Source organism: Crocuta crocuta, unplaced genomic scaffold, assembly GCF_008692635.1.
Source record: "Crocuta crocuta isolate KB4526 unplaced genomic scaffold, BGI_CrCroc_1.0 scaffold87, whole genome shotgun sequence".
Lineage (NCBI taxonomy): Eukaryota > Metazoa > Chordata > Mammalia > Carnivora > Hyaenidae > Crocuta > Crocuta crocuta.
In genome coordinates, this window is record NW_027532166.1 from 6,083,115 (window position 1) to 6,093,605 (window position 10,491).

General features: G+C 45.6%; 1 protein-coding gene across 1 annotated transcript in view; it reads right to left on the reverse strand.

The window, feature by feature from the left end:
* The window catches only part of ARHGAP31 (Rho GTPase activating protein 31), a 111,675-nt gene that overhangs the window by 100,909 nt on the left and 275 nt on the right, over positions 1-10,491 (reverse strand). The window lies entirely within an intron of this gene.

Sequence of the window (10,491 nt, forward strand, 5' to 3'; positions counted from 1 at the left end):
CCCTTCTCCCCATGGCCTACCCACCTCCCACCCCCACCTTTCCTTTCTGAAACCAAACTGTCATTAGAGGCAGTAGAGAAAGGGGAACTGAGGAAACCATGTCCCATTTGAAAGTCAGGCCTCGGGTGAGAAAACATATTACCCCATGAGTAGATTTCCCTGACCTTCAGGTCTAGGCTTTGTATCCAGGGTCCAAATAGCTTTAATTCAGCCCCTAAGGGCCCCCAAGCAGGGTTTGTGTCCTCAATTCTGAGCTGATTCAGAGCCCTGCATCTAGCTTTGCCTTTCCATAAAGCAAAATGGCTCCTCTCCATTAGCGTCAGGCCCATGTTCTAGCTATTAGCCAAACAAAAGATTTTCCAAATATGGACCCAAAAAGCATGCGCACTTTGAAGGCCACAATAAGCTTAAATAGCTAAAACATATTAAAAAAGAAAGCCAACAATTGACGCCAAAAGCGTGAGTCCTTAAGGAACAGAACAGCAAGACAAAAGCCAGAAAGAGGAACAAAAATATGCATTGTAGGGGAGGGGCAAGCAGGGAGGTGTAGATTTATATGGAAGAGCTGACATCATTGTTTCCCAATAATACTCTGCATGCAGGAAACAGATGGGAAAGAAGTGGTGGAAAGGACTACTTATGGTAACAGAGCATGCTCTCTGTGGAGAAGCCTGCCATTTGGAACCTAAATGTTTTACTTTGAAAAAATGGGCAGGAGAACTCCATTGCCAGAAGTTTTATTAAAGTCTAGCTAAATCCTGCTGAACTTATCACCCTGGCAATGAGTGGTAAGATGCAGCTCTGCATATCAGTTTTACTACCAGCTGACCTGTGGCTACTTGGGTCCAAAGGACACAAAGCTGTGGAATGGGAATTTAATGTCTGACAATACATGCCTTCAGTTCTCTTACTTCCTGGCTGGGTGATGTTAGGCAAGTTACTTAACCTCTCTGAGTTGGTCTTCATATAAAAAATGGGGGACAGGTGGCTCAGTTGGTTGGGCATCTAACTTCGGCTCAGGTCATGATCTCATAGTTCGTGGGTTCGAGCTCATCGGGCTCTGTGCTGAGAGCTCAGAGTCTGGAGTCTACTTCAGATTCTGTCTTCCACTCTCTCTCTGCTCCTCCTCTGCTCGTGCTGTCTCTCTCTCTCTTTCAAAAATAAATAAACATTAAAATTTTTTTTCAAAAAAGTGTTCTCTTTTAACAGACTCCCTCTTTTAACTGTCTACAGCTAATCCAATGGCCACTCTTGTTATGATCAGCTACTCTGCCTTCTCCTGAGGACAGCTTCACTCTTCTGCCACTGAAGACAGTTCCTGACACCCCAACAGGGCCCCTCACCCCCAAGCCTGGCCACTCAACTACCTTTCCCAGAATTAAGTGTCTTCCCCTTCAGGGTGCAAGAAGGCGTGACCAATTACAAGTATCAGGCAAAACCATGTGGTTTCCTGTCTGTAGACACCAAGAATCCCATCTCCCCCCATCTCTGTCATTCCTCATGGTCAGATGATGTTTATCATTTTATTGAATTTCCCCCTTACAAACCCTCTCCGTCAAATGGCCCTCTCACTCAGCTGCCTCACATGTGGGTATCCCCTGCTTACACATCTGCGGGAGCCCTCATTTCATTTTCTTTTGTACTTCTTTTAGCTGTCTTCCCCTCCCACGACCTCACTAGGCTGAGAACAACTTGAGAGCATCTTCATAAATCCGAGAGTGTCTTGCACATTAGAGTCCCATTAAATGCTTGTTGCATTCAATTGAAAACCCCACACAAGATGGTTTCTGAATAAAAACATGAACAAAGCCAGAGAGAGAAATATGCATAATTGCACAAATTAGCTCGGTTGCCTGTCACGAAAGTTATAGATTTATTTATAGTTTGCCAGAATCCTACTTTATATGTCAAACTGTTTTCTGGTGTCTGTAACAGTAAGAGCTGGTATATGTTGCTTTTGGGTGAGGGGGTGACATTCATCCCTCTCTTTCTGAGGATGGGGGGTGGGGAGGGGGGTCTCAAAGGCATTCTGGGGCAGCATCAGGCCATGGGCGTGGTACTAGAGCCTGGTATGCATCAGCCAAGCTTGAACTAGAACAAAGAGTGCCTGAGACTCCATCCCAGAAACTCAGTTGGTTCTGGGGCCCCGCCAAGAATGTGGTTCATACCAAGGAGTAACTGGTGAGGCACTAGGAAAAGGCAGTGTTTCTGGGGCGTCCTGTGCAAAGTCTGGGTCAGTTTCTATCTTAGAGTAGCTGTACGTCCCTGTGGGGAACCTTTAATTATCTTGGATTCCTGATACTTCAGCACATCAGCAGCGTCTCCGATCCTGGGCTTCCTAGAAGGGCTGTAACACTGGCTTCCTGAGGAGGAAATAGGGTCAATGAATCAAGTGCTGTGTGCTGGCCATGGGGCTCACCCTGAGAGGCACCGTGTGCTACCAAATCTGTGTGGAATGCCACCTGCCTTCAGCAGAGCTCATCACTGACTTGCCAGTTAGAAAATAGAGTAATAATGAGAATGAAGATTATATTGGGTATCTCTGACTCTAAAGCAAAGGGTGTTCCAAGAGGGAAGGAGGATTGGGGCTACAGCTGGCAGGGAGAGGCCAGGAGGAAAAGGTGGGATCTGGCTCGTCTTGAAAGCTGGTAGGTTTAGAATAGATGTATGTGAGAAACACCCTGCACAGGGTAAAGCGCCATGCAAATGTCCACTGTTATCGTCTTTATTATTATTATTAAGGATCTAGGCTAGGGCAAAAATAAAGCAGATAAAGAAAAAGTTACTTTTTGCAATTTTTGTTTTTGTTGTTGTTTTTACAAAATTGTAGTCTAAATGCCAAATAACAAAATAGGCTATTCTGAGAGATTGTGTTTATGCTTAGGATTGTGGCCTTGGGAATGAGGCAGATATGGATTTAAATCCTGCCTTTTCCATCTTTATAGTTTTGGCAAGATCTTTAACCTCTTTCATCTAGTCTTCTCCTCTATAAAAAGTGGATAAAAATGCCCAATTCTTACATATGTCAAAAATATTACATTGTAGGTATAAAGTGACTGGTACGTAGTAAGCAATCAATGCAGTCACTCTACTAATAAAAATAATACGCAGGTCTGATTTGGGACTGAGCCTTCGTTTCTGGGTCCCTTCTCTTATTCCAAGAGACCTTCTTTTCTTCCTTCTTCCTTTAGCCATCCAGCAGCCTAATGATCTCATCTTCCTCAATTAAAAGTTGCTCTTGGAAGAAAGTCCAGTATCAATACCTACTCTCCTCTGAATTGCAGTCAGCATATTTCCCCTGGGTGTTCTTATTTTAAGTCTTACCTAAAACTGCATCCTGGGGAGGGGGTTAGAGGGACAGAGTGACTATTTAGACTTTCTGAAGCTTTATCAAGTTATGGCCCCACCTCAATAAAGACTTGGGGCTTGCCCTTTGAGGGAGAAGCCCCAACACCAATTACACTCAAGCATGGCGTTTGTACTGCGGCATAGAAATAGCTCAGACAGTTGTATCGACATGCACCCATATGAAAAAAGAAAAATAATTTGAAGGATGGGATAAGTGGGAAAAAGCTACTTCAAGGCTTAAATTTACGGCAAGTGATGAGTGAGAAACAAAACAATAAAAAAGCAAGTGGCTTCAGGAACCTGGGTTGCTCTGTCGGTTGAGCATCTGACTCTTGATTTTGGCTTAGGTCATGATCTCACAGTTAGTGGGTTCAAGCCCCGCATTGGGCTCCGTGTTCCCGGGCCTCAAGGCTTGTACAAAGGAACCACGAAAAGGACAGTCAAATTCTGAAACCCAGGGGCCGGGCGGGGGGGGCAGCTCAGCTCGCTCAGTCTGTTCTAGAGGGAACGAACACACGTTGCCCCAACTAAAAGGGTCTGTCACTACTTTGTTTCAAAAATATTTAGCTACAATATCTAATGGAAAAAGAGTGGCGGGGGGCACTTCTTATTCTCAGACTAAGTCTTGGATCTTTCAGTCCACCCACTCCTCCCACCCTCTGCTGCACAGCCACACACGCAGCCACAAAATCCCAGGAAACTTTCTCCAGCGAGGTGATTCCCAGGAACAAACAGTCCCCAGCAAGGGTTTCAGAACTGCCTAGGTCAGTCAGCTTCTGGAATTCAGAATGTGTTCTCCCCTCCTCCCCACTCCCACAGAAAAGGTTTCCAGCTAGCCTACAGATGCCTAATGCATTAGGAGGAGAAGAAGGCAACAAAAACTGCAGCTGTAATGGCATTGGGGGGCTTACCCTCCACTCACAGTATTGTCTATGGGAAGATGTGTTCCTGCGTCCCACATGTTTCCCTCTGCCCCAGCATAAAGCCAGGCCTCCAGCTCCCTCCTATCCCAGCAGATGGTTCACTGGACTCCAGGGAATGTCTGGGGTGTCAGGAGAGTGGGCTTCCTTAGTGGTCCCAACGCCTGAGCCTCCTGAGGCTGGAAGGCATCTGAGGAGCCGCCTGTGTGGAGCATGGGGAGGGCGAGGCTGTGCCTGCGGTCAAGAGGCTGTTGGCATAGGTCTGGAGAGTGGCAGGAGGGAGGGGTGTGGGTAAATGGAAGTAGCTGTTTCTATTCTCTGTGTGGGTTGTTTGTCATATCCAGACCCTACAGAGTTAGTAAGTTACAGTCGGGCTTTGTGTTATCAGTCAGTTCGCTCCAGGTTTAAAGCCTTTTTCCTCCTCTTTCAGTTTTGGCTGTTTAACTCCGGGACCCAGATATGGGGATGCCCCTCTAAACGCAAGCCTATGAAGTTGCTGTTCTGCATGCACAAGCTCTACCTCCAAGACCTGGCTTCTCTTTTGGTTCCCTTTGGTTTTAGGAGTGGCTGGGTATCTTTCTCAAATCTTTCTGAGAGCCCCTTCCATTCAGATTGATATTTTGCTCTTCTACCCCTCTACACGCTGCTCAGTCCACTCTCCCCGGTGGTTCTAGGAAACTGCGGCATGAAATGGCCTCTTCATTCAGTGGGGCAACGAATCTGCTTCCCATCCCTCTTCATGACTGATTAACCCATGTGACCCTATCATTTACCCATTTCATTGGAACTCTCACTCATTCAGTCATGGATGTAATGTGGTTATACCAGGCAAGTCCAGGGTGTTATGATAATAACTGCCACACTTTTAGCTTTCCATATGCATACGCCCTCTGCCAAGTGCTTTGCCTACATGAATTCATTTATCTTTATATCAGTCCTCTTGTTCCCATTTCACAAATGAGGAAACTGAGGCCTAGCGGGGGTAAGTAACTTACTCCAGGGTTGGGAACAAGCAAATTGAGATTTTGGGATTCTATGCTGGACAGGAAGCCTCCAGAACCCCTAACGGGAGTACCCAGCAGGGGCACGTAACTTGGGAGGTCAGGGAAGGTTTTCAGAAGCAGCAGAGACCTAAAGAATGAAGACTCAGGGGCACCTGGGTGACTCAGCTGGTTAAGCGTCAACTTTTAGTTTTGACTCAGGTCATAATCTCATGGTTTGTGGTTCATGGGATTGAGCCCCATGTCGGCTTGAGATTCTCTCTCTCCCTCTCTCTCTGCTCCTCCCCTGCTCTCACTCTCTCTTTCTCAAAATAAATAAACAAGCTTAAAAAAAAAAAAGAATGAAGAGTTAGGTAGGGAGGGTGTGATAAGGATGTGTGAGGTAAGATGCTGGGGCAGTGGGGGGAGACTAAGCCAAAGAGAGTATCAGCCGTGGTTCTCCAGTCAGTGTTAAATCCTGTCTTGAACAGAAAAATACTTACCTTCCTTGCTAAGACTTTGTTCCTGTTTATGTTAGGGTATCTTATCTATTTACTTGTAGATAGTAACTTTTACTTGTTCTCCTTCAGTTATGACAGCTATTTTCAAAGCTTCATTGAGCCACTGGTTTCTCTCTCTTTTTTATTAAGTTTATTTATTTTGAGAGAGACAGAGACAAGAAAGCATGAGCAGGGGAGGGCACAGAGAGAGAGAGGGTATCCCAAGCTCAACCAACTGAGCTGCCCAGGTGCCCCACACCACTGGTTTCTGAAAGTCTGTTCACATCCCTTCAACTGTAAATTTCTCAAGCTGGGGGTGCATGTTTCTTTCTCTCTCATAGTACCTGCACAGTGCCTCAATACCTATTTGTGAAATAAATGAATAAACAAACAGAAAAATACATTCAGCCTCAGAAATACATATATAGAGGCACCTGGGTGGCTCAGTCAGTGAAGCACTCGACTCTGGTCATGATCTCACGGTTTGTGAGACTGAGCCCCACATCGGGCTCCAAGCTGACATCTCAGAGCCTGCTTGGGATTCTCTCTCTTCCTCTCTTTGTGCCCCTCCCCTGCACACATGTATGCTGTCTTTCTCTGTCAAAATAAATAAACATTAAAAAATTACATATATTATATATATATGTATATACACATCTTTCTCCCTTTTCAATCTGATAAGAACTAGAAAAAAACTTTAGTAATAAAAAGGCTCAAACATTTAGAGGATACATTCTGAATAGTCAAGGCTGCTTATCCAGGGGGAAAATGGTCTGTAAACCCCTACACTGCAAGCAGTGGTTCTCAACTCTGCCTGCGTATCAGAAACACCTAGGAAGCTTAAAATTTTTTTAATGTTTATTTATTTTTGAAAGAGAGAGAGAAAGAATGCAAGCGGGGGAGGGGCAGAGAGAGGGAGACACAGAATCTGAAGCAGGCACTGTTAGCACAGAGCCCAACGCAGGTTCGAACTCATGAACTTGGAGATCATGACCTGAGCCCAAGTCAGATGCTTAACCGACAGAGCCACCCCTGTGCCCCTCTAGTGAACTTTTAAAACATACCCATGCCTTCACACCAAGATTTAACTGAGATTCTGATTTAATTGTTCTGAGAGGGGACCTGGATGTCACCTTTTTTTAAGCCTCTCAGGGGGTTCTAATGTGCTGCCATCATGGCAAACCACTGGGTCAGACACTATCACCTTTTCCTAAGGATCAAATAAAACAACACAGACTGTTCAGATGGGTGAGAAAGTCCTCAGCCCTCAGAGTGGAGACAGGAGACACAAATGGAGGCAGAAGACAGCTTTTCTGATAACATTCTCTTTCTGGTCCCTTGACTCCTGGCCCCACAATCCCAAGTCCTGTGGGAAGACCAGGGGCACTTGGCTCAGAATGAAGTAAGAAATGCTCATGGATGCACTCTGGCCTCACACGGCTTCACCCACAGCCTCTCAACCGCAGGTGACAAAATGATGTGGTTCTCACTGGGATTCTCTCAATTCAGTGGTCAAAAAGAAGACAAAGAAAACTACTACTTTCAGCATACCAGTGAGGAAGGGATGCTCTTCTCTCTCTATTCCAGATGTGAGGATAAAGTTATCTGGTTCCCAGGGAAGAGCTGAGGGTCAGGATGACACTCACTGTTCTGGCCATGTTGGTCAGGAGTAACTTTGTGCCATTCTTGAGTGTTCTTACCAGACTGGAGAAAAGTGGGGGCAGCTGGGGAGGTTCAACAGCAGGGTCTGAACTTGGCATCTGCATGGATGCCTGTGGAAACTATACACACGATAATTGTATGTGTGTGTGTGCGCGTGCGTATGCGTGCACATGCGCACACATTTTTATGAGAAAGGGTTTCTGGTTTTCATCAGCTTCCTAAAGATTAAGGATGACACTTGGCTCTGAACAGCTTCCGCTCTGAGCTGAACACCTATTTGTCACCCACACACCCCGCCCTGACAGATTTATCCAGCTAAAGGTAGCAGGGCTGGGCCACAGCAAACCACTGAAGTGAGTGACCTTCATGCGTTGTGTTCAGCCTCAGGGCTATAGCTTTCGCACATTCGAATGGCCTGAGCATGGCTAATTATCCCCAGCTCTGTCCACCATCCCAGCTCAGGGCTTTCCCTCCCTGTCCAAGCACAGGGCTCTCCTGGCTTCCCTACATCCCGGTCCTTCTCTTCTACCCTCATACTCCCAGACCTGAATCCTTTTCTCTCTATCTTTACACAAGACCATCACCTTACCCTTCACTCTGAAGCTCAGTAACCATGATGTCAGTGTTGTGAGGCCCTCCCAGCCTTCTGGTTTCTAGTTTTAACCATGCTAACTTGTCACCTGGATTCTGGGTTGAACTTCCAAGGTGGTGGGCAAAGGGGCAGTGCCCAGCTAAGGTTTTCCTTCCTGGGAGCACAGTCCAGGCCTTGTCTACGAACTAACACATGTTTTAGAAAGTCCATGAGGAGAACACATTGTTTTACAAAAAAACCATTAGCGCTTTGCTTACTGATACTACACTATAGCAAAATTAAAAAAAAAAAAAAACTATATAACTAGTTTTTAGATGTGGCAAAAAAGAAATCCTAATTACTCTCATTTATATAACCTACTTATTATGCACACCTAATTCTCTTGTGGCACAAGAATGGTGTCTGGATCATTAAGTGGGTCAGTTTCCTTTTGTTTCAAAGCTAAATCAGGTATGTCACGCTGATCCTGTGACAGGGCTGCAGTCTTTCAATTTAGGGAAAAAAAGTCACTAAAGGAGACCGGCCACACCTGGGTGGCTCAGTCGGTTGAGCGTCCGACTTTGGCTCAGGTCACAATCTCATGTTCTGTCAGTTCAAGCCTCACATCAGGCTCTGTGCTGACAGCTCAGAGTCTGGAGGCTGCTTCAGATTCTGTGTCTCCCTCTTTTTCTGCCCCTCTCCCGCTCGCACTCTGTCTCTCTCCCTCAAAAACAAATAAATATTTTAAAAAATGTTTTAAAAATCATTAGAGGAGAGTGATAAGGAAGCTAAGGAGGGAAGAGGAGCTTGGTAGGTCAGGCCTTCTTCCTGCATCCTTCATGATTTACTGTAGGACCTCAGGCAGGTCAATTTACCTGTCTGGGCTTCCTTGTCTCCTCCCCACGACTGGGAGCACTGGGTACTGGTTTTCATTTTTTTTCCTTTGAGCAGTAGCCCCCTTCCTTTTATTTTTGCCCAAATTAAACCTACGTGGAAGCCCAAAATATAAAGCAGGTGAAAGAAGAGCTGTCCAAGACTGCCTCAGAGCTGTGTTTACAGAACACTGAAACTCCTGGCTCCTCCTATGATCTATGACATTGTAAGACTGGGGCAGGAATGGCAAGCACCCCCATGCAACTCTCCAGCTTGGAGGGGGCCCAAAAAAGCACCCACAAGGTGGAAGGGGGCATCCCAGGAACATTTGTCTTGAACTTGAAGTTCCTCACAATAACAGGTGGAGGGAAAGATTTCTTCTGAACTTCTGAGGGTAGTGGTTAAGATACACACTTGGAGTCCTATCACATCCAAAATAATTCAGTCCAAGCAATTTTATTTCAAATGGTCCTCTCCCCTATTACTGGAGAGGATTAAATGAGTTGACTGCTATGCCTTGATTTCAAAAGAGGCAGTTTTGAAACCCGTGGTACCCCAAGCTCTAAGATACTAAGCCATTTGTCTTAATGACACAGCAGACTCTGAACCCTAGAATACCACAGGAATATCACACCACTGCAAATTACTAGGTGGTGCTGAGCCTTTAAAAAAACAAAAACAAAACGTAATTGAAACAAAATCATTGCACTGTTCTTGAGATGCACATTTGATATGAGCTAATCACATCATTTCTGAGATTATTTTCCTGGAGGCAGAATTATTCTGCACAGTTAAACAGCCCTCCAGTTTCCTCCTTTGTCATAGCTCTCTATGTGTAAATGCAAGCCCTATATAGTGGACTCTTTTCTCTCTCACTTAACTTTCTAAAGACAAGGCCTTTTTGTCATGGGTATGCACAGGGCCAGTCAACCTTACAAAAGGAGTCATTTACTGCTCAATTTCCCCAACCTTCCCATGATTAAAAACTTCTAACTTCAAATGCTATTATTGTATTCCAGATTGTTTTCTTTCCCTCTCCCCCAACAAATGTTTAAATTGTCTCTACTCTGCAGGATTCCCCCCCCTTTTTTTTAAAATCCAATCTGACCTTGAAAACAGACGCTCTCCTTTGCTTTTACATACCCTACACTATTTTAAAATCCAGGCCCTCTGACCTTTTTACAACACTCTTCATGTCTGACACACCAAATGCTAATCTGAAAGCCAAGAGGAGGTAAAGGGTCTGGGGGGTTGGGAAGGGGAGGGAGGGAGGGAGGTACTGTATATTTGGCATCAGTTCAGAAATTCAGAAAATGTTTGTGCAACCACTCCCCCAGCCAGGATCCACCGCACCCCCTGCCTTCCAGCACATTAATAAAAAAAGATGTGAGCAGATGAAATTGGAGAGCCCAGGAGGGACACCCAAGGCGGTCATAATTATGTACCCGGAGAAGCCCACTGATCATCGCCATCCCACAGGTCCTTCCCGAATCCCTCCGCTCCGACATCCAAAATCTGCGATCAGGATCTCCGGAGCTCCCACCCCCAGCCCGCAGAGGTAGTCGGTTAAAGTTTTAGTAGCACCGCCCAATAACGGCTTGTGTGCGACAAACGGAAGGACCCACACAGCCTGTGCG